This window comes from Palaemon carinicauda, chromosome 13, assembly GCF_036898095.1.
Source record: "Palaemon carinicauda isolate YSFRI2023 chromosome 13, ASM3689809v2, whole genome shotgun sequence".
In the NCBI taxonomy this organism is placed as follows: domain Eukaryota; kingdom Metazoa; phylum Arthropoda; class Malacostraca; order Decapoda; family Palaemonidae; genus Palaemon; species Palaemon carinicauda.
In genome coordinates, this window is record NC_090737.1 from 36,277,518 (window position 1) to 36,296,151 (window position 18,634).

An 18,634-nucleotide genomic window follows, 5' to 3' on the forward strand; every position below is an offset into this window, starting at 1 on the left:
CTCCATGGAGAACTTTGTCTTCTGAACAAAGGCGTTGAGAGAAGTGACATCCAGGACCGGACAATAGCCTCCCTCTCCAAAAAGAGAGACATTTGATGTTGCATAGCCTGTCTCTTAGGCTCCCTCTGTATTTGGCAGAGAGGTCTATCAGAGTAACTAATAAAGGAGGTTTCACTAGGAAAAAGATTTTGCATCCATCCTTTAGTAATAGCACAGACCAAAGGTCTGCTCCTCTCCTCTCCCAGGCTCGCTAGAAGTAGTTAAGTCTGGCTCCTACTGTTCTCTGCGCAGTTTAGAGAAAAAGTATGTAGAAACTTTCTTACTGAATTAGACACCAAAACCTGTGTCTTTAACCAACTCTTGAGGGAGAAGAGAGGAAGAAAAAAGGGGTGGTACAAAGTTATCCTGCTTCATTGCCTGCATTCCTTAAGAGACTCGGCAATCCACCCAGGAGGCTGTAAAAGTCTCTGTGGGGCTGCCAACAGGTCCTCGACCTTAACATGGCTAGACCTTCACCTTTGCAATCCTGGCATACCTGATAAGGAACCTGGCTTTATAGGTTTTTATGCCTCATTGCATCCAGTCTCCCATCATCCTCAAGCTCTATTAGATGATCGAGAATTTTTCTATGTACAATGACTTCTCTTACAAAGCCGGTTGTACTGCAGCATTTGTTGCTCTTCCTGCTGCTCCAGCTGAAAGTGTTGCTGCACCAACATCTGCAGTTAGGCTCTTTATGCTGCATTGAGGACGTGCTATTGCACTGCCCTACCAGCACCATCTTAGTAAACAGACTCCTTCGACGCCTTCCTTAGCGAAAACTCTGAAGGCGGGATGAGGAGCAGCAGGCACAAAATAATTTGGAAACTCTTCAGAAAAGACTCTAAAGAGTTTCTTAAAGTAAACTGAACGGAGAGGGATCTTAGGAACTTCTCCTAAGAGAATTCCACTTAAAGATGAATAGGGGAAAAGAGATCGTCAATCCCTTCCTCCTACAAGTCTCTAACCGAGGTAGAGATGTCTTGTTTCCTAGGAGTCAGCTCCTTGAGGTCCTGAATTCTGGCCTCAATGCTTTAAATAGGTTTAATTCTCGCCCTCCAAGACACCAAGAGTTAGTTCAAGCGGGCCTTGGTCTGAGAAAATAATATATTTTTAGTTAATATTTATTTCTGTATATTTTAATATAGCGCCTGGCGAAACAATGTTTCAACGCTAGACGCTCACAGTCATTACGATCGGAACTAAGACGTTCGAGAACTTGACACTCGACGTCAAGTCCAACTGCTGGACTCTCGACGCCATGCAACTGTTTGATGTTCGGTGTCGCCTCTAACTGCTAGACACTCGACGTCAAGTCCAACTGCTGGAAGCTTGACGCCATGGAACTGCATGACACTCGGCATCACATCTAAATGCCCAACATTCGACATCAAGTCCAACTGTTGGAAGCCAGAAGCTATGCAAATGTTTGACGTTCAGCGTCACGTGACTCTCGGAACAATGCTGTTCACGATTCAGACGCTCGCGATTAAATACACTCGCGATTCATCAAGTCACAGCCAAAATCACACAACGTTCGACGTCACGTCTTGCAACTGCTTGACGTTCAGCGTCACGTGACTCTCGGAACAATGCCGTTCATGATTCAGACGCTCACGATCTAGACGCTCGCGATTCAGACGCTCGGAACTATGCCGTTCGCGTGTAGAATGGTCGATCATCGAACAAGAGAGACAAAGAAGTTGGACTTAAGGTACAAACATCATGTCAAACTCTTACAGCAGCGATAGTAGCTAGATGGCTAAAGCTCTGCGTTCGGCATTAGATAACACCTTTACCTCGCCTTACCTACGACGAGAGCAAGCGTTCTGAGAAGCATCAACAGGAACGTTCGAGGGAGCTTCTGCTCGGGCCTTACAAGACGAACGGCGCCAAGCTAACGCCTCACGCTTCCTTTCGCCGATCGACATTCCTTCTCCTAGTGGTTGGGGAGCTTGGAAGAGCTCTAAGGCTAGGATAACGACAGGTCCGAGCAGAAGCACCCTCCACTGTATTACATAAATTCACTGCACTAATTTGGCACTAAAAAACTTGCACTTTTAAACTCTTTCACATAAGACCAAAAGTAGACATGCCCTTTGTGAGAGATCTTACTATTCTGTCAAGGGCTTGAAGGAGAAAACTCTAGGTATTCTCTGAATCCTATATAAAATGTAGCAAAATATTTTACATAAAATATTAAATGAACAGGTATAGGAATAAAGTACATATATATATATATATATATATATATATATATATATATATATATATATATATATATATATATTATATATATATATACAGTAGGGTCCCGAATTACACGTGTTCTAATTACGCGATTCCTCAATTACGCGATCGATAGTTTTTAAAAATTAAATTTCCTGTATCTGCGAGGAGCATTCTAAATCCGCGAGTCAAGCACCGCGAAGCGTAGGAAATCTATTGTTTTCTTAATTGTATTGGGGGGGGGATGGTTTCCCGATGTCTGAGAAGGGGGGGGGAGAATGTGAGAGAAAGATTTCTGTTCAAACATTTTAAGACTAGTTTTGGATGAAAAAATGTTAAGGTTTGCCCATCTGTTGTGTGAACTTGTCGCTAGGCTAGCCTAACTGTCCAACACCTATATGTATAATATTCCATATTTGTACTAATTAATTTTTATACTTCCGTTGTGATTATGGTGAAAAATCCTTATTCATTAAACTTTAAATTAAAAACCATCAAAATCAACAGTGCCATTTGAAATATTGAAAAGTTTCCAAAAAAAAAATCAACAGAACAGCATCGTCATGGGAACACCTTTGTTGCTATCGTGTGCAAGACTACCGCTATCATCCAGTAGTAGTGCGTTGTGCTCCGTTTCATCTAAATTGTTTGAAATTCTTTTATATAGTACTTTTGAAACCAAAAATTAAATTAAATAAAGACTATTTTATATCATGCTACTGCCAAACATATCACTACAACCAAACCCATTACTTTGTTTAGTACGTTCCATCGCCGATCATAACGAAATCGCTAACCAATTTTAACATCTGTCTATAGGTTAACTTTTGCGGCAAAAGATATCTTACCAGGTACTATGTAATAATAATGTTATAATTAATGTTGTTTTATTTATCCTTAGAAAATCAAAATAAATTAAATATGAGCAATTTTGTTTCGTGTTTTTTTTCCTAAAAAAACGCCTCCTTAAAAGGAAAACGTTTTTTTTTACGTTTCATCGTCGATCATAAACGCATTTACTTCTGAAAGTGATATTGAAGAGCTTTTACTAAAGATGTTATTATAAATAAAGATTATAAATAGGTGGTAAAATATCTATAATTAAAGTGTAGCAGCATCAAGAAATGTTGGGGTTCGCCCTTTACATAAGAATGTACTGTACATTGGATTAGACAGAACGTAGAAAAAATCAATTAGGGAAAAATCGGTATTCGATATCCTCTTCATCAGCATCGTCAATCGGGCTTTTCATTTTTTTTATTCTCAGTCGCTAACTAGTTATCGCACTGTCAAGATCTGCACACATTCCGATAATTCACATTTGAAGGTTTTCTGGGAGAGGATGGATAGAGAAAATACCGAACTATATAAAATGTTTTTTTTAACCTGTTAAGCGTCACCCACGTGATAAACCGTTCACCACGATCTACTCGGTACCGCCTTCAACTGTATATTCCGTTCATGACTTTAATTGCCTTTTACAAGCCATCAGTCTCGTGATATTACGTTTACTCGTATAGTAAGTATAGGATCACCACTTGGCAACACTCTCAGCATATGGGGACTGTGAACAGAAACTTATATGATGTCTGGCAACTATTTTTCTGAAGGTAGCTTGATGTTAGAAACTGGTTTCCTATCAGTGCGCTCGGGCGTTCATGCATTAGTGGTTATTTGTTGTTCCTTTTGTAATGAACGGTCTAAAGAGGAAGGTTATTTCTTTAGATGAAATAAATTATATTCTTGTTGAGGAATTTGATAATGATAACCTGTTTGATAATGAGAGCACAAGTTCTGAATCCTCCAGTGATGAGTATATTGAAGAAACAAAGTTTTCTTTCGATGCCGAAAGCGAAAATGACTTCTCATTACCGAATGACTGGACAACGAAATTTCACAAAACTATAAAGGGAAAGGAAACGCGCAGAGAGAGAGAGAGAGAGAGAGAGAGAGAGAGAGAGAGAGAGAGAGAGAGAGAGAGAGAGAGAGAGAGAGAGAGAGAGAGAGAGAGAATAAAGTGGATAAATAATGTACAAATGTATGACGAACATATTTGAAAACTATACAGGAAACGATATGAAGAGAGAGAGAGAGAGAGAGAGAGAGAGAGAGAGAGAGAGAGAGAGAGAGAGAGAGAGAGAGAGAGAGAGAGAGAGAGAGAGAGAGAGAGAGAGAGAGAGAGAGAGAGAGAGAGACAGACAGACTTATCCCTTTCCTTTTGTTGCTTATCCAGGCGTAAGATTTACAATTGAAGATAAAAAGAACCCATTAGAATATTCAGTATTATGTAGCCATTTTAAATGAAATAATAGTAGTATTAATTGTTTTTTTACTCAACCATTTAATTAATATCCCTACTTTTAACTATAATTACGAATTATAAGCATAAAGAAATGATATTAACTTTGAAAAATTATCATTAGTGAAATGACCGCTCAGGGCAAAAAAAGTGTGACGGTACGTTAGCGGCAACCTGGTCCAAGGGGACGCTTAGATGTTTTCTGGCAGAAAATTACGGTAGATTATCGTACAGCAGCCTAGTGCACACTTGCGCCTAGTGGCCGTGTTTACGTGTGGGAGTGTCATCATGGATATACAGTACTATACTGTAATTTTTAACTATTGCTAGATACTGTATCAAACCTTGAAAACCCTTTTTTGTTTTTTGTATCTATAGGAAATAATTCTACATTATTCGGAAAATACTGAAAACAGCAAGCTATGCATAGAACAGTAGTAAATACTACAGTCATAGAAAATTATCAAAACTTTAACTTTCTATTGTTTTATTTATCCATAAAAGAAATTTTGTACAGTATTTTATAAAAAAATCTATAAGAAGGATTTCTTACAGTATTGTTAAGATAAAAGCTACAGTATATATATATATATATATATATATATATATATATATATATATATATATATATATATATATATATATATGGATAAATATCAACACAACATCGTGTTCAAATAGAAATAAATTTCTACCTCATACTTGGGATCGAACGCTAGCCCCTTCTAATGAAAGGCCAGGTCGAAACCAACCATGCCACGAGAGCCCATAAAAGGAAATCCGAACCTGACACTAATCTAGCTGTCCGAGGATTTACTTGGTGAGACATCAGTCTCTTACCAGCGAGTTTTACCCGATTTCCCCGGGCCACCACGTGACACAATTGGTAGTAATTCATTCAAATTACCCCTAATGAGTCAATATGGATAAATATCAACACAACATCGTATTCAAATAGAAATAAATTTCTACCTCATACTTGGGATCGAACGCTAGCCCCTTCTAATGAAAGGCCAGGTCGAAACCAACCATGCCACGAGAGCCCATAAAAGGAAATCCGAACCTGACACTAATCTAGCTGTCCGAGGATTTACCTGGTGAGACATCAGTCTCTTACCAGCGAGTTTTACCCGATTTCCCCGGGCCACCACGTGACACAATTGGTAGTAATTCATTCAAATTACCCCTAATGAGTCAATATGGATAAATATCAACACAACATCGTGTTCAAATAGATATATATATATATATATATATATATATATATATATATATATGTTTTATATATACATACATACATACACACACAGTGTATATACAGTATATATATAGCCAGAAAGCTAGAAATGGAGTGAAAAAAAAAATTGACGGGTAGGTTGCTGTTTGCCGCCATGATGTGTTTCGAAATACACGAATTTCCAATTACACGAGGCCTTTCATCGACCAAATTCTCGCATAATTCGGGACCCTACTGTATATGTAAACAACCCTTATTACTTAAGGGTTTCCAATAAAAGATGATTTGCCACATTTAACAATTGGAATATCTATATTAATTATACGAAAAATATTACCATTCCCAAAACGAACAAGTAAACATCGATTCAAAGAATCGTGAGACTATATTGTTTGACATGAATACTACGAAGTGTAAAATTAACTGTACGCTAATTTTCTTTAATATCTGCAAAAAGATTATCTAAAGAAAAAAAAAATATTAAAAGGACAAATATTTATGTAAAACTACATATTCCTTTTTATCTTATAAAACTTAAATACTTTGGTTTTTAAGAAGAATTTACTTTTCATAAATAACGATACAAAGAAAATTGTAATACTGTATCGATTGACTGAGAACTGTGTAGCGTAAATTAAACTAAATGCTAGTTTAGTTAATCTTTGAAAACAGATCGAAGATTATCTAAAGAAAGTATACTAAAAGGACAAAAATTTTCTTAAAATAACATAATCCTTTTATCTTATAAAAACTTAAACACTTTGTAAGATAGTATTCACTTATCATTCTTTGTAGAAAAAGAAAGAAATTGCAAGTCATACAATAGCTAACGCCATATGACTGTGACGTCATAGAGTAGGCGGAAGTCATACTATAGCTTACGTCATATGACTGTGATGTCATAGAGTGGGCGGTGTTTACCTACCGCCATCATGTTTTTCGTTAGTTAACAGTAGGTTGAAAAAAAAAAACTAATCCTACCTTTTAAGCTATAAACATAGTGATCAAATACCAAACAAAACCCAAATAAGCGAATGCCTATAACCAATTTAGGAATACATCACCAACATAAAAACATAACTGCCAAAATTCAGGTTAATAACGAGTGAATATCCGACGATGTTCTCTGCATGACGGTAGAAAAAATCTGGGGATACAGGGAGTGGTTCTACGTACCATCGCTTGAGGGCTCACTGGTGGTACACCTGGCTACTCAATCTGTGATTGCCGCAAGTTTTGAATTTCTGCCGTGATGTCAGGGACTTAAGCTATATATACTGTATATCCACCGGGTAAGTCAAATGTTTAAAAATGCTAGAATAAGACATCTGATTAAACTAAGTATAACTCTAAAGTAATATTCAAACACTCCTCAACCTGGAAAAGAGGAGCGCCGATAACAAGCTCGACCGCAATGAGCTCAACAAGAACAACTGAAGAATGGACCCACTCTTGCCAGTCACCATCCATACAGAAATAATATACAAGGGAAGGTTGGCATTGGAGAGTGAGGAAAAACAAGATTTTTTAAAAGATGAGACATCAATGCAAGGTTAACTTTTTGAGGATGACTACATTATGGTCCAATGCTTATTACAGTCACTTCACCTTCATACAAAGGGGCAACTATTCTTTTCAACCATTCCATCTGAAACAATTCCCTCATTCATATACAGTACATATATAGTACCTTACAAACCTTGGTCAGCCTCTTGATGATACCATTTCATATCACATCATCTCGCTTGATATTATTGTTTATAATGACAAGATATAAAGCCTACTATTTGACATAAACACTAACTACTGGAGTCATGAATAAAGACTCTCCAGATATAACATAAATGCAACTAAACATAAAACTTTTGACTTTCTACTTCACATTAAGTACTGTAAATATAAACAAAAAAATTATATATCCTGTAAAATCAAATAAAATACAAATACTGAACAAAAGGTTCTATATCAGAAAAAAAATTCTATCAGCTGTAAACTTGTGATTGTAGCTATACATACCTGTTGTCTTTTCTTCCTAAAAAAAATTTCCAAATATAAAGGAGTTTTAACATACAGTATTAAAACATATGTAAACATAAATCCTTATATATTAGTCACTACAGTTATAAAAAATATTTCAATCTAGTTAATTTCTGTTAGTTGTTAATAAATGTAATAATAAGTAACAGTGTCTACCAACCAGATTTTTTCATACAAAATACAACTGCAAAATATAATTGTTAGGGATCAGTCATCATGTCCCTATTAACCTTCACTGCTCCCTCAGCCTGAAGCTGAATATTCCCCTCTGGTATATAGCCTACTGATCTACTTTATATCTTAGTTTGCATTGAACATTGAAAAATATCTTTATCATGTTTAACATTCTTGCATAAAAAGTATAAGCAGTATAGATTTTTTCAATATACCTACTGGCACAGTGGGCCTCAAAATCCCTCAGGAATCAAGCAAAACTCTGGCCACTTTTTAGCTGAAAGATCCCAGGCTTGAGGCTCTTCCTGGAATCAAGGGCCTTGCGAGGTCGGACAGATGGCAATCTGCCTGGAGGGACTGGACACTGTCAGTAGAGGACCTGTTTGAATTTAACTTTGTTGTTAACTACTGTCCAGGTGATCAGAATGCCACAGCAAACTGGTTATCCCACTGGCCCGCATAAACTGACAGTTTGCTTGCTACTGAACTTACCACTCCCAAGTTGCTTACTGGACTGGCCTTGTATAAGGTTCGTGGTTGTCCAGATTCTCTTATAGAATCTTTGAAGCTAGTCTGAAATGCTGGATGGAAAAGTCAGGTGTCACATCCGACTATCAGCTGAAGGGAACCAAGCTACGGGATGCTTTAGTTCAGAAATTTCTGAAGGACGCTGGTCGACTAGGCTTCAAACTGGAAAAGACTAGCAGAAACAGGATCAAGGCAATGCGTTTTGCAGGTACAGTCCCAGCTCTGGAATTGCTCTTGGCATCTATTGAACCTGGAAATCTGGGTCCATTGGGGTCCCACTTGTCCTGTAGTCTATTGTGATCTACCCGTCACTGAGCCTCAGTGTGTGCATCTTCAGTGTCTGTCTGGAGTGCATTTTAATCCTCTGATCGAGCACCGTAATCACGTCCCACCCCGACGTGAACCTGGGCCATAAGGCGTAGGTGAAATCTCATGTGCCTGACGCTGAGGGGTTGGTCACTGATGATCAGGAAGCACCAGAGGATTGTCACGTAATCCAGTATGTAGCTGAAACGGCACCTTGTCAGTCCAGTTGTACACATGTTTCTCAACACTCAGCAGTAGGTATGGTAATGATACAGGAAAACTTAATTTGTGCACTTTTTGATACAGGGGCACAGGTTTGTCTTTAATATGTCTTGGCATAGAGTACCAGGTACTGTCAGAAGAACAGTTAGTCGGGTTGACCGGTTCCTGCACCAGCATTCTACGCTACATCCAGTTAGAGGTGAAGTGTCCTTCCGCATAGAGACTACCGCTGTTTAACTATGCGGTGGTAACTGCCAAACCTTTTGTTTTGTTCCTGGTAGGAATCTACTGGACGCATCCTACCTGACACTGGATTCACCCCGAGAACAGTTGGTGCAAAACCAAACTACTATTCTTCCATTGTCTCTCAAGGTACTCTCAGTCTCCCCACTGCATACCGAGACCATTTTTATGAAGGTGACTGACCCTGAACCTAATCGTGGAGTGTTCTCCAGGAATGCTCTCCTGTTCTTTAGTCAGGTGGCCAAGATCCAAGGAGATCATCGACAGATCCAATCAGTCATCAAGATGATCTACTCCGGGGTTCCTGCATCTCGAGTTCCATACTCTATCTGCCCTATAGGAGACATTGGTCTGACCTGGAAGTGCACCAAGTTTGCTAGTGAAGTGGAACCCAGAAGGCTCAGTAGTCCTAGTAGTTACCTTCAATGTCCTGATAGACCTACTTGCCGAGACACAGGTCCAGAATGCTCACTGGGAGATTGGGAAAATGACTGCAATGCTCCATCGACTTCTTTGGCACAAATCTTTGATTAGTGTAATCAGGGATATGTGCCGGACATGTTGGGAATGTCAGACTTTTAAGGTTTCAAGGAAGCTGTTTGCCCCGCCAACCTTGAAGATAGTGACCTCTTCTCCTTTTGAATTGGTTGCTATGGACCTAGTAAGTTTCCCAACAACTAGTACTGGTTTTATTGGGTGTCTGATAGTAGTTGACCATCATTCCAAGTGGGTGACTGCTGTACCCATAAGGAATAAGGAGAGCAGTACGATATGCCAGGCGCTTTAAGACCGAGTTTTTCCTGTTATTCCTCATGTTCCAGTTCAGATATTAACTAATGTTGTACATGTGAAAAAAACTCCATACAACCCTCTAGTAATGGTGCAGTGGAGCGGGTGAACCATACCATTGGTGAGTTATTGAGGGTGATTTCTGGGGAATCTCAGAAATGGGACCAGTACTTATCCCAAGCAGTTCTCAGCTACAACCATTCCCACCACACTGAGATTGGCTATACTCTAGCTGAGAACATACTGAAGGGTGCTCACAATGTTGATAGTATCCCATTGCTGTCAGCAGAAACGAGAGACCCTTAGGCTGAAGGACATCCTCGGTACAAATTGTGGTAATTGTTTACAACACAACGCTCTCCATTTACTCCAAAATAATGCAATCCTGCAGTTCTCATCTTCTTGCGCAGTAATTCGGTGGTTATTTAAATTCTGGGAAAGCAATAATTAGCAAGATATGTTGAGGAAGGGGGAAGGGGTTATAAAAAGAAAATAGCTCGGTTTCCTCACCAAACAACTTGGAACTGACATGTCAACATAGTCAAGCAAACAGAATTCATGATGCCAGCGTACATAAACAGAAGTTCGTGATGCCAGCGTACATTTGATATACTGAATATTCAAAATATACTGTATAAGTATGGATACATAATAGATTACTGCATGGGATATTTTAATGGATTTTCACTTCCATTTATTTTGAAACATTTAATCCAACAATCCTTTCCCGTTCTTCCTATCCAACCACACACAGAGATATAAACCAACAAAGTATCTGAAAGCATGAAGGTACAGTACTGTATTATCACCTTTTCTGGACCCTAGTTTCTTCGGTCTGTTCTATAGTTTAGAAATATTTCAACTTTGACGCTGAAAGGATGAATTGAAATCCCAACATCACACACATGATACAATCAAACTACAATACTTTGGAACTATGTTAAAAAAGTTTAAATAGTGATGTTTTAGTCTACATAACTCAGGGGTCTGGTTAAACTAGATATCTAACTGTCTAATAAAAAATAAATTTGCCTATCAAAAAATAATTTTGTTACAATGATCACCTTTTGGGATGATTTTAACGAGTTATCTATTTCAACCTCTGAAATGTCATCAGCAATAACAGCATCTACATCTGAAGAAAAAAGTTCCTTTAATACTTACTGAAACAAGATTCAAAACCTTTATAACAAAATTAAAACTTATGGTACCATAAAATATTTTGAATTCCCATAAAATTAAGTAAAAAATCTATTGTTACTTCCTGACAAAATTAAGTAAAATGTTATTTTCATTAGTAAAATAAATTTTTGAATATACTTACCCGATAATCATGTAGCTGTCAACTCCGTTGCCCGACAGAATTCTACGGAAGGGATACGCCAGCGATCACTATACTAGAAGGGGGTGTACTCACCAGCGCCACCTGTGGCCAGGTACTGCAGTACTTCTTGTTGACACCACCTCAATTTTTCCTCGGTCCACTGGTTCTCTATGGGGAGGAAGGGTGGGTCAATTAAATCATGATTATCGGGTAAGTATATTCAAAAATTTATTTTACTAATGAAAATAACATTTTTCAATATTAATCTTACCCGATAATCATGTAGCTGATTCACACCCAGGGAGGTGGGTGAAAACCAGTGTACATGTATATCAGTAAGCTAAGTATCCCGTATTTCATATTATTAGTTATTCAAAATAACAATGAAATTATAAGTACCTGGTAAGGAAGTCGACTTGAACCATTACTCTGCCTTTAATAAGTTCGTCTTCCTTACTGAGCGCAGCGTTCCTCTTAGGAGGCTGAACAACCCTAAGGTGCTGAAGTATAAAGGGCTGCAACCCATACTAAAGGACCTCTACACAACCTCTAACCTAGGCGCTTCTCAAGAACGAATTGACCACCCGCCAAATCAAACAGGATGCGGAAGGCTTCTTAGCCTACCGTAACAACCCAAAAAACAACAATAAAAGCATTCAAGAGAAAGGTTAAAAAGGTTATGGGATTAAGGGAATGTAGTGGCTGAGCCCTCACCTACTACTGCACTCGCTGCTACGAATGGTCCCAGGGTGTAGCAGTTCTCGTAAAGAGACTGGACATCTTTGAGATAAAATGATGCAAACACTGACTTGCTCCTCCAATAAGTTGCATCCATAATACTCTGCAGAGAACGGTTCTGTTTAAAGGCCATCGAAGTGGCTACAGCTCTCACTTCGTGGGTCCTTACCTTCAGCAAAGCAAGGTCTTCATCCTTCATGTGAGAATGAGCTTCTCTAATCAGAAGCCTTATATAATACGAAACTGCGTTTTTGGACATAGGCATCGAAGGTTTCTTGATGGCACACCATAAGGCCTCTGACTGTCCTCGTATAGGTTTTGACCTTTTAAGATAGTATTTCAGAGCTCTGACAGGGCAAAGAACTCTCTCTAGCTCGTTACCCACCATGTTGGAAAGGCTAGGAATTTCGAACGATCTAGGCCAAGGACGTGAAGGAAGTTCATTTTTAGCTAAAAATCCGAGCTGTAAAGAACATGTTGCTGATTCGGATGTGAATCCTATGTTCTTGCTGAAGGCGTGAACCTCACTAACTCTTTTGGCTGTCGCAAGGCAGACGAGGAAAAGAGTTTTGAGAGTAAGGTCTTTGAAGGAAGCTGACTGGAGAGGTTCGAACCTAGGAGACATAAGGAACCTTAAGACTACGTCTAGATTCCAGCCTGGAGTGGACAAACGACGTTCTTTAGAAGTCTCGAAAGATTTAAGGATGTCTTGTAGGTCCTTGTTGGAGGAAAGATCCAAACCTCTGTGGCGGAGAACTGAAGCCAACATACTTCTGTACCCTTTAATCGTAGGAGCCGAAAGAGATCTAACATTCCTAAGATGTAACAGGAAGTCAGCAACTTGGGTTACAGAGGTATTGGTAGAGGAAACTGCATTGGCTCTGCACCAGCTTCGGAAGACTTCCCACTTGGATTGATAGACTCTACGAGTGGATATCCTCCTTGCTCTGGCAATCGCTCTGGCTGCCTCCTTCGAAAAGCCTCTAGCTCTAGCGAGTCTTTCGACAGTCTGAAGGCAGTCAGACGAAGAGCGTGGAGGTTTGGGTGTACCTTCTTTACGTGAGGTTGACGTAGAAGGTCCACTCTTAGAGGGAGAGTCCTGGGAACGTCGACCAGCCATTGTAGTACCTCTGTGAACCATTCTCTTGCAGGCCAAAGGGGAGCAACCAGCGTCAGCCGTGTCCCTTCGTGAGAGACGAACTTCTGAATGACTCTGTTGATGATCTTGAACGGCGGGAATGCATAAAGGTCGAGATGGGACCAATCCAGCAGAAAAGCATCCACGTGAACTGCTGCTGGGTCTGGAACTGGGGAACAGTACAAAGGGAGCCTCTTGGTCATGGAGGTGGCGAACAGATCTATCGTTGGCTGACCCCACAAGGTCCAAAGTCTGTTGCACACGCTCTTGTGAAGGGTCCATTCCGTGGGGATGACTTGATCTTTCCTGCTGAGGCGATCTGCTGAGACGTTCATATTGCCCTGAATGAACCTCGTTACCAGTGTGAGGTTTAGACTTCTTGACCAAATGAGGAGGTCCCTTGCTATCTCGTACAGCTTCCTCGAATGGGTCCCTCCCTGCTTGGAGATGTATGCCAAGGCTGTGGTGTTGTCGGAGTTCACCTCCACCACCTTGTTTAGCAGGAGGGACTTGAAGTTCATTAAGGCCAGATGAACTGCCAGCAGCTCCTTGCAGTTGATGTGAAGCGTTTCCTGTTCCTTGGTCCATGTTCCCGAGCATTCCTGTCCGTCCAAGGTCGCGCCCCAGCCCGAGTCTGATGCGTCCGAAAAGAGATGAAGATTGGGGGTCTGAATCGCTAACGATAGACCCTCCTTGAGAAGGATGTTGGTCTTCCACCACATGAGAGTAGTCTTCATCTCTTTGGTGACAGGAATAGAGACCGCTTCGAGCGTCAAATCCTTGTCCCAGTGAGCTGCTAGATGGAATTGGAGAGGGCAGAGGTGGAGTCTCCCTAACTCGATGAACAGGGCTAACGATGACAGGGTCCCTGTTAGACTCATCCACTGTCTCACCGAGCATCCGTTCCTCTTCAGCATGCTCAGAATGCACTCTAGGGCTTGGCTGATTCTTGGGGCCGACGGAAAAGCCCGAAAAGCTTGACTCCGAATCTCCATTCCCAGGTAAACGATGGATTGGGAGGGAATAAGCTGGGACTTTTCTAAGTTGACCAAAAGACCCAGTTCCTTGATCAAGTCCAAAGTCCAGTTGAGACTCTCCAGACAGCGACGACTTGTGGGGGCTCTTAACAGCCAGTCGTCTAAATAAAGGGAGGCTCTGATGTCCGCTAAGTGGAGGAATTTTGCAATATTCCTCATCAGACGCGTAAACACCATAGGCGCTGTGCTTAGGCCAAAACACAGGGCTTGGAATTGGTACACAACCTTTCCAAAAACGAATCTCAGGAAAGGTTGGGAGTCTGGATGAATAGGAACGTGAAAGTAAGCGTCTTTCAGATCCAACGAGACCATCCAGTCCTCCTGCCTGACCGCTGCTAGGACCGACTTCGTCGTCTCCATAGTGAACGTCTGCTTGGTGACATAAGCATTGAGCGCACTGACGTCCAGCACCGGTCTCCAACCTCCTGTCTTCTTGGCCACCAGAAAGAGACGGTTGTAGAAGCCCGGGGATTGATGGTCCCGGACTATCACCACTGCCTTCTTCTGTAACAGGAGCGACACCTCCTGGTGTAAAGCTAGCCTCTTGTCCTTTTCCTTGTAGTTGGGAGAGAGGTTGATGGGAGAAGTGGTCAGAGGGGGATTGCGGCAGAATGGTATCCTGTAACCCTCCCTTAGCCACTTGACAGACTGGGCGTCTGCACCTCTTCTTTCCCAAGCTTGCCAGAAGATCTTGAGTCTGGCTCCTACTGCTGTCTGGAGAGGAGGAGAGTCAGTGTTTGCCTTTCGAAGGCTTGGGACCTTTCTTAGACCTGCCCCTGAAAGCGTCTGGACGGGTACTTCCTCGGCTGGGGGCTCTGCCACGAAAGGGCGGAATAAATCTTGTAGCAGGAGTATCGGCCACTGGGGTGCGGTAAGTTCTAGGAACCGAAGGAGCAACCTTAGCCTTACGAGCTGAAGAGGCCACAAGGTCATGAGTGTCCTTCTGAATAAGGGCCGCAGACAATTCCTTGATAAGCTCCTCAGGAAACAGGAACTTAGAAAGCGGAGCAAAAAGTAACTGAGACCTTTGACAAGAGGTGATACCAGTGGAAAGGAAAGTGCACAGTTGTTCCCTTTTCTTGAGTACTCCCGAAACAAACATGGAGGCAAGTTCGCCGGACCCATCGCGAATTGCTTTATCCATACAGGACATTATAAGCATGGCCGAGTCCTTGTCAGAAGGGGCAGTCTTCTTGCTCAAGGCCCCCAGGCACCAGTCGAGAAAATTGAAAATCTCAAAGGCGCGAAAGACACCCTTTAAGAAGTGGTCTAAGTCGGAAAAGGTCCAGCAGACCTTAGAGCGCCTCATAGCCGATCTACGTGGAGAGTCAACCAAACTTGAGAAGTCAGCCTGGGCAGAGGCAGGGATTCCCAAGCCTGGTTCCTCTCCTGTGGCATACCATACGCCCGCCTTAGAAGTCATCTTAGTAGGAGGAAACACAAATGAAGTCTTCCCTAGTTGCTGTTTGGACTGCAACCAATCCCCTAACATTCTTAAAGCTCTCTTAGAGGATCTAGCAAAGACGAGCTTAGTGTAGGCCGACTTAACAGGTTGCATGCCTAGAGAAAACTCTGATGGAGGAGAGCGAGGGGTAGCAGAAACAAAATGATCCGGGTAAACCTCTCTGAAAAGAGCCAGGACCTTGCGAAAGTCAATGGAGGGTGGTAACGACTTGGGTTCCTCCACGTCCGAAGAGGGATCATCTAGGTGCGCAGCTTCCTCCTCAGAAACCTCATCACCTGAGTGTTGAGAAGCGAGAGGTAAAGTTACAGCGGTATGCTGAACAGCAGAATCCTGACAAGCGGGTGCAAAAACACTTGCGGTCTCATCCTCAAGTCTCTGTTGAAGAGGATGAGGGCTGGTAATGACAAAGTCATGAGGCTGGGATGAAGGAGGTTCTGCGGAGGTTTGAGGAGCAAGTGTGGTGAGAGGCGACTGAAGTAAAACCTGAGGTTCAGGCTGCAAAGACTGGTCAAGTAGAGGAGAAGGTGGTAGATGCATGCGTTGAGGTGGCTGACTCATTGCATGAGGTTCCTGTCTCAAGAGTTGCGCTTGCTTCAAGGGTTGAGGTGGTTGCGCAGTAAGAGATTCCTGTCTCACGAGTTGAGGTTCTTGAGGTGTGAGCTGCGAGAGTTGAGGTGGCGGCTGCGCAGAACGCTGCTCCTGTCTCACGAGTTGAGGTTCTTGAGGTGCTTGCCTCGAGAGTTGAGGTTCTCGCCTCGAGGAAAGTGGAGGTAGCAGCTGCGAGAGCTGAGGTGGCTGCCTCAAGGATGGTAGAGGTTGTCGTACCTCAAGAGGTTGCTGCCTCGAGGATGGTCTTACTGCAAGAAACTCTTGCCTCAAAGGAAGAGGAGGTTGTAAGGCATAAGACTCCTGTCCCCATTGTTGAGGAGGTTGTCGCGTGGTAAGAGATTCCTGCCTCAAGGAAGGTGGAGGTTGCTGCACAACGCTGGTAACTGGCAACTCCCAACGCGGTAGCTCACGCATGGAGGAAGCTTGAGGAACCTCAACTTCGTACGTCTGGCAGACTGGACTGCGGAGAGGAGGAGGAGCGCTCGCAGGAGGAGGTGTAACCTTCTCTGCCTGAAACTCACGCATTAAGACCGCAAGCTGCGACTGCATGGACTGCAGCAAAGCCATCTTGGGATCAGCAGACGATGAGGTCTGTTGAGGCAAAGCCTTAACAGAAGTAGAGGTCTGTTGAGGCATCGCCTTACCTCTCTTAGGAGGTGTGCAGTCACCTGATGACTGCGGCGAGTCAGAGCTAGCCCAATGACTACATCCGGGCTGTTGAACTCGTGAAGTCTGGACTTTACGCTTAAGAGGTCTTGAGACCTGAGTCCAGCGTTTTCTCCCCGAAAATTCTTCTGCAGACGAGGAAAATAAAGGCTCAATCGTCTGAGAGTGGAAGTGACGATCTCTGTAAGATACGCCCGCAACCACCGAGGATACTTCTGTGCGCCGATCAAGGCCTGCCGAACCCTTTTGCCCTTCGACATTGCTTCTCCCCTGGGCTTGGGAGCTTGCAAGAGGTCCCGGACTGGGAGGACGACTGGCACGCACAGAAGTACCCTCACGCACAACACTGACACTGACACTAGCACTCGGCACAGCACTGGCACTACCACTTCCCACTGCACTTTTCACTTTAAGTTCCTTGACATCCGCCAAGAGGAACTTGTGGTCACTCACTACCGACTCCACTTTATCACCTAAAGCCTGAATGGCACGTAAAACATCAGACATATCAGGCTGAGCACAAATAGTAGGTTCGGGGGTAGCCACTACAGGGGGAGGAAAAGGTTGAGGATCATGGGGTGAGGAATAAAGCGAAGAGCGAGCCGAACTCCTCCTAACTCTCTCTCTCTCTAACTTAGTGGTATACTTGAGGAATCGAACAAAATCAAGTTCCGAAAGTCCGGCGCATTCCTCACATCGATCTTCCAACTGACAGGATTTTCCCCTACAGTCGGAACAAACGGTGTGAGGATCAACCGAGGCCTTCGGAATACGCCTAATACAAGTCCTACATCGTCTTTGGGGAGGAGCTTGAGAAAGGTCAGACATCTTGAATCAAAGAACAGTCAAGGGGGATTCCAATTAAAGCAAAAGATCGTTACCATTAATCAAATCAATATAAAAGCTATCTAAGCTAATAGACAAGTTTCCAGTATAGCGAAAGCTGAAATCTTAGAGCAATACTTCACCAAAAACCGTGAACAAGACTCCAAAATTATAAGCGTATCCATGTAGGTCTTGCCGGAAGCACGACAGAGGAAAAATTGAGGTGGTGTCAACAAGAAGTACTGCAGTACCTGGCCACAGGTGGCGCTGGTGAGTACACCCCCTTCTAGTATAGTGATCGCTGGCGTATCCCTTCCGTAGAATTCTGTCGGGCAACGGAGTTGACAGCTACATGATTATCGGGTAAGATTAATATTGAAAAAAATCTATTATGTTACTTCCTGACAAACTGTGTGTAACCTGGATTTTATTTATCTCTATATTTTACTAATCAAATTCAATTTTAAAAACTATAATCAAAACTTACCCTCGATGTTCTCAGGGGAACATTCCCAAAAATCTATCGTTATAAATGAATCTTCACTATCCCTCAACTCTTCTGGATTATCTTCACTTTCCGAAGAAATGATTATTACATTTCTTGCTATTTTTAATAAAAATATGGAATTAATAAAGTTTTTCATAGAGTAATATGACCGAATTTAGAACATTTTGGGGTCTGAAGAAAAAGTGCTCTAATAAGCAGTTTCATTATATATATATATATAT

The 18,634-nt window shown here is 42.0% G+C and overlaps 1 protein-coding gene across 1 annotated transcript in view; it reads right to left on the reverse strand.

Annotated features, from left to right (window-relative positions):
• The window catches only part of LOC137651500 (uncharacterized), a 160,582-nt gene that overhangs the window by 113,232 nt on the left and 28,716 nt on the right, over positions 1 to 18,634 (reverse strand). The window lies entirely within an intron of this gene.